Source organism: Uloborus diversus, chromosome 9 (assembly GCF_026930045.1).
Source record: "Uloborus diversus isolate 005 chromosome 9, Udiv.v.3.1, whole genome shotgun sequence".
Taxonomy (NCBI): Eukaryota; Metazoa; Arthropoda; class Arachnida; order Araneae; family Uloboridae; genus Uloborus; species Uloborus diversus.
The window spans coordinates 110,674,361-110,680,685 of NC_072739.1; positions in this window are offsets into that span (position 1 = coordinate 110,674,361).

Consider the following 6,325-nt stretch of genomic DNA (forward strand, 5'->3'; position numbering starts at 1 on the left):
TTTTTAAATTAAATGCGCCATATTCAACAATGATAAATTTCAAATTATGGGATGACGAATGTGAAAATTTACACCCCCCCCCCCCAAAAAAAAAAGTTTGCAAAGTTTAAAAATAGCAATTTTCATACAAAAACTGGTGGCTTAACAGACTACTTACTTTCAGGAGTTTCAAGTTTATACAGCAAAGCATAGTACAATGGATGACAAAATACAAAGAAACTGAAAATTTGCAGTTACTGAGCTTTACCTTTCCACGGTACTTGTGTGCATCCCACACTGAATTTTAGCACCTAACAAACATTCTACCAGTACAATATTTCTAAAATATTTTATTGCTCATTAAATTATGCATACAAACATATTTGAAATATCACGTACAAATAGAAGTGTAAAAATGCATTTTTATGTTAACATTACATCATAAGTATAAAAGTTTACAAAAAGAGTATAAAAGCCAAATAAAGACTTATCAAAATAGTTTGACATATTTTTGGCATTTATCTTTCTATAAGAGGAAGCAAAAGTCATTGCAAAAGACAAGTGCCCTTATAAAGTACCAAATATAATGCAGAGTATAAGTAGACTATATTTGTTTTGTGACAAAAAGAAGTGCAGCAGTGTAAAGTAACAGAAAAATTCTATATAAAATATATAGTTCTCAGAACTGTAGTTTGGCAAGATAAAAATGAACAATGTTGGCAAATAGTGCTAGACGTATACCTAATGAGTACAAATTTATTTTTAAAATGTTGAAGATATTGGAATACATTGTAAAAGTTATGGAACAAAGAAATGCTTTAATTTATCTAATAGTTTCACTCATTTATAACATTACATTTCGTATTTTATTAACAAAATTAATAACTAAAAAAAGTACTAGAATTTATTTAAAAATGTACAGTACTTAAAGGCTCCTTCATTGTGATTGGCCAGAAAACATTTCAACTTAAGTTGAAGAATTGAAATAAGCATTAATTTCTATTAGAATACTTCCATTTAAATTAAAAAATAAAATGGTTAAATTTCATTTTTAAGAAATACTAAAACTAAAGATAAGTTTTTATAAGGTTCCATTTCCTTTCAAATTGTACAAAAAAATTGAAAAATCAGTAACTATTAACACAACAGTTTCTGACAACATTTTAAAATTCCCTAGGGCTCAAGAATTTCCTAGTGTCACAAATTTCGATACATATTTGACAAAACAACTGAGCTATAATATGAACTAAATCTATTTATCTAAGATTAATTAAATGTCTGAAAAAATAAAAATGCAGAAACTTAATAAAGAATAAACTTTTAAAAATAACATGTATACAAATTCATTATTTAGGAACCAAAAAACATTTTAGAAAACCAGAGTAAGTTTGTTGTGGAACTTTTTTTTTTTTAATATCACTTCAAAAGTTTGAACAAAATTTATGATGATCTTGATTGGTTGTCAGTAACATACAGAAAAAAGAGGGGGGGGGGGTTCTATCCCTGGCCTCTATTTGACATATGCCTCAAAACACTTTTTTTTCTGTGTGTATCATGTCTTGGGTTTAATGAATATAGTTCTCTGTATGCATTAAAAAATTAACAATGAAATCAATAATTAACATTTTTCAGTAACTACATTCAGAAGTACTGCAGACAGGACTGGATTAAAGAATAAGCAATGTAAGTAGTTGTTATGGCCTCCATTCCAACGGGAGCCCAGGAAAAAATCACTTTTTTCAAAGAAAAGTTGTTGCAAAGATTATATAATACAGTCAATTCGCGACAACTTGAATCTAAAGGAACCTACGAAAAACTGACTTATAGGAAGTTTGATTTACCACTAGTTTTGGTTTGCGACATTTCAATATTGAAAACCCTTGAATATTTTAATTAATATGTACATAGACAAAATTACAGAACTGAAAAGTTTTTAAGCACAATATGCACAGTTTACTCAAAACTATTGAAAAAAAAAAATCGAAAGCATGGTTTTGATTTAGATACTGCTGGAACCACTTGAATAGAGCCGATACTACTTCAGGAAAGGTGCACATCTTCATTCGTTTCTAATTCGAATTCATGGATTCTACCGCTTTAGAAGTTTCTCTTTTTCTTTTAATATCATTGACAAGAGTGTATTTGCTTAGACATCTTTAATAGTGAAGAAAACTCACTCTGTCTCTCAGGAACTTACAGCAAAAAATCGAACTAAAGAATGCAGGGAAAAGCATCTTAACTTAGGTCAACCTTTTAATAATGGTACAATCAGTTGAATTGACAGCTTAAAAGCAAATTCGTAGTCCAGCAACATGACAAAGTATAAACAGTACAACCAAAGAAAACAAGCTAACTCATTTCAGCATGTGTAACTCCTTTGTCGCACATTGGCTCAACAGGTGCTCTTCTTGCTTTAGAAGTCTATTGTGCAGGAATTGCACAAGTGAAGGTGAATTAATTTTCTCTCTTATTCACTTGTTTCAGTCTTACTTTTTATTTTTTTTGTTCTTTCGAAATAAATCTCGAGTTATCTTTGGAAAAACTTCAAGTTGAAGGAAGTTAACTTCAAGATATTGTGAATAAATAGCATGGAATTAAAGCCAAAAGGGTCGGAACTTCTTTGAGTTATAGTAATATTCGAGTTATCGCGAATTGACTGCATATATTTTTAATTTTTCAAGTCATTACTGTTCTTATTTATTAAGCATATTTAGGTTCTGTTTTAACCTGCAAGATCTTTATTTTCACAACTGTTAGTCCTAGATGTATACTTTCAATTGCAAAAATGTTCAAAATCAGATGCTGAGTTAAGATATTGAAAGTTTAAAGTAAAAATAAAAAGAAGTCAAAAAATACAAAATTTAACTTTTTATGCGGGTCCCAGGTCCCCTAACTTACATTTATGGAAATAATCTCTATTAGAAAACAATTCCAACACAAAAAGTCTGAAATTTAGTACATGACACGCAGCATTTGTAACTTACACCACTTTTCAATTGCCGTCAATAACACCTTTATGCGGAAAATATAGCGGTTAACAAGTGTTTAAAATTATATTAGTGCAAAGGGTGGTTTTTCAAATTATTCATGGTTGTGTAGTGAGTTTTTGCATATCAAGGCATAACACTTGCATTTATTTCTGAATCGCAATGAAAAATATAAATACTTCGTTTTTCTTACAGAAGAATCCATTGAAAAATAATTCCAACACAAAAAGTTTAAAATTAGTACGACCAATATTCACTGAGATATGAAACGCAGCGTTTTGTGACTTACATCGCTTTTCTCTCGCCGTCAATAACACCTTTAGGAGGAAAATATAGCGGTTAATAAGTGTTTAAAATTATATGTGTGCATTGAGTGTAGTTCTTCAAATTGTTTGAGTTTTTGTAGTGTTTTTGCCTATCGCGGCATAACATTTGCATTTATTTTTGAATAGCAATGAAAAACATAAATACCTTCTTTTTTTTTTACTTTGACAACCTGTCATTTTTCTGAAAGGGGGATAAGTTCCAATCTCATCTTCTGTATAGTCCCTTAAAACTTTGAACTGAAATATCTCCTGCAGTTTTTTGGTCGCATAAATGTTAAGTTTTTTGTGTCAGTAATGGTTTTTTATAGAGCTTATTTCTTTAAATATTAGTTAGGGGACCTAAGGCCCGTACAAAAAGTTAAATTTTGTATATTTTGACTCATTTTAATTTTTGCTTTATACTTTCAATATTGTATAGTTCACCCTGTATAGTTGCTGGTGAAAGAAATTTATAGGGAGTCTTCGCAGCAACGCAATTCTTATTTGTTAAGTTCAAGTTTAGCTCTAATGTCAGTTAGCACTCCATTGTAAAATGAGAAAAGTTTGATGATGTGGTAAAACTTTTGCAGAGGCATAAGCTTGCAAGAAGTTACTTTAATTATTGTTCAAATATATGTCAACTATGAATGCAGTTTTATTAGACATAAATTAAATTAGCATAACTTATTATTCCATTTTTTTTTTCATGATTATAAAATAATGAAAAATTACGAGTACCTTTTCGAACTATCTTTTCAACACCGAAGAAAAAAATCGAAGCTAATAATAGCATGGATTTCCGGAGTGTTTCCGTGATCCAACTTATTTTACATGACAAAGAAGATAAAAAGTGATAGCAAAGCATGGATTTCCGGAGTGTTTCCGTGATCCAACTTATTTTACATGACAAAGAAGATAAAAAGTGATAGCAACACTTAATTAAATATCAAACATTTTTAGAAGTGAAAATTTCTTCACTTTCAAGTTGTAAAATCTTCACATAAACTTGGAATGATCTAAATACACATAATTTTTGAGACATGTTATACATGCAGAATGAAGTATGACACGAAGCAGTAAAACTGTCCCTATGAGTATTTTGTTATTAAAGTTGAATACAAAAAACGTAGAAACATGACTATCAAAAGTACACATATAAAAAAATAATGTTTTATCACAAGATTTATCTATTCAGAAAATTCAAAGTAAAATTCAGCATTTAACTTGAAATGCTAAATTAAATTTGTTCTAAAATGAAGTATCACAAACAATCCAATCAATATATTTACAATTTGTTCTAAGATTTTGTTGTAGTTTTAACTTGTGGTTGTAAAAAATAAATAAATAAATAAATCTACACTCAATAGAAAAGCTTAATATGCAGAGAATTCTTACTCTAGCACATTTTAATTACAATTCTAATGATAACAGTTTTCTTAAGTAAAAAACCAACATACTGTCCAACCACAGATTGTATGGAATTTTCAAACGTCCAAATAAGACTAATCTATTTGAATGAGGGGGAAAAGTAAAAATTTGATGCCAGTATTCCGCTCATTTGAATGAGACTCTGCTTCTGCAAAAGCTGGCATTGCTAAAAAATAATAGGTTCGTCCATTTCCAGTTGTAAAACGGATGTTTGTCTTTCCATACAATCCATGGTCAGACTGTATTAAGCAAAGTAAGGTTTAGTAAAATAATGAAGTATGTGCTAAAAATTATTATAAATACAGTATTATAAATTTAAAATCTATATTCAAAAGTCAATAGGGCAAGAAAGTTGAAATTTAATATGAAAAATTCCTTTTAGCTTAGGTCAAATAGCTTAACTTTTAGTGAGCAACAATATAAGTTTAAATTCATGATTAAAGATTTCATGGAGTATAAAAATTAAATAATCTTGAAAGAGTACAAGAAATGACTGTGAAGCTTATACAGAGATGTAAAAGACGTTTATGAAAGTTTTGGCACAAGAATGCATTAAAAAGTTTGGCAGTTTTAAAAGCTAAACTTTAAAAAAGGATTAATATACATTTTGACTTTTTTTACAAAGAAAATGAATATGAAAGCTTATTAAATAAAAAAAATAGGAGTAAGACAAATTAGTGAATATAAACTTAGGAATTTTTTTTTAAATTAACACTCATTCTTAAAAAAACTAACAACAAAATGTTTAAAATGATTAAAAGTTAGTTTTTTTACAACTTTTAGTACAAAGTGTTTATGGCACAATAAGTATTAATTTCTTACTTTTAAAATACAAACAGTACTTTAAAACATTTATGATAATCAAAATTATCAATTTTAATTTTGTACTGAAACACATCATACATTAAGCAGACAACATTATTAAGTTAAATATTTGGCAAGTTGAGCTTGAAATACTAGCTGAATCAACTAGCCATAAAATAATTGCACTTATTTCACTCTAAAATAATCATGATTCAGTACAGAGAGATGTTTGGCAATATTTAAAGCCAAGTTCAAGTTCAAGATTAAACTTGGCAATATTAAAGCCTTACTTTAATATTGCCAACCGTTTAAACTTTACAAACATTTTTTTAAACATTGCTAACCAGGCTTTTGGTGATGTATGTGCTTGCAGACTTACAGTCTACCAAAATACTGAAAAACATTTCACATTTTTACAGTAATTATAGAAACCTTTCATAAAAAAAGTATCTTTTGTTTTCACAATGGGAAATTAATCAAATATATTCTAATTCTATTATGTAAAGTATTTCACTCATTTTCAAAACTGTATACATACAACATAAAAAGTTTGCTCTAATGCCAAAAAGGATTTTGATTTTATATAGTTGTATAAGTGCACAAAAATTGGGATAAGCTATCGCTTGAAACACATAATCACTTTCACATTATAAAAGGTCTACTCGAAAGAAGCCTACTTTCTATAGAATCTTGACAGGAACTTACTATTGAAAAAAATAAAAAATATTAACCATAAATACACTATGGCTGACTACTTAAATGATGATATCTGAATAAGTGTAAAAGAAAACAAGAATTAATTTAAAAAATAAAATCCTAAAT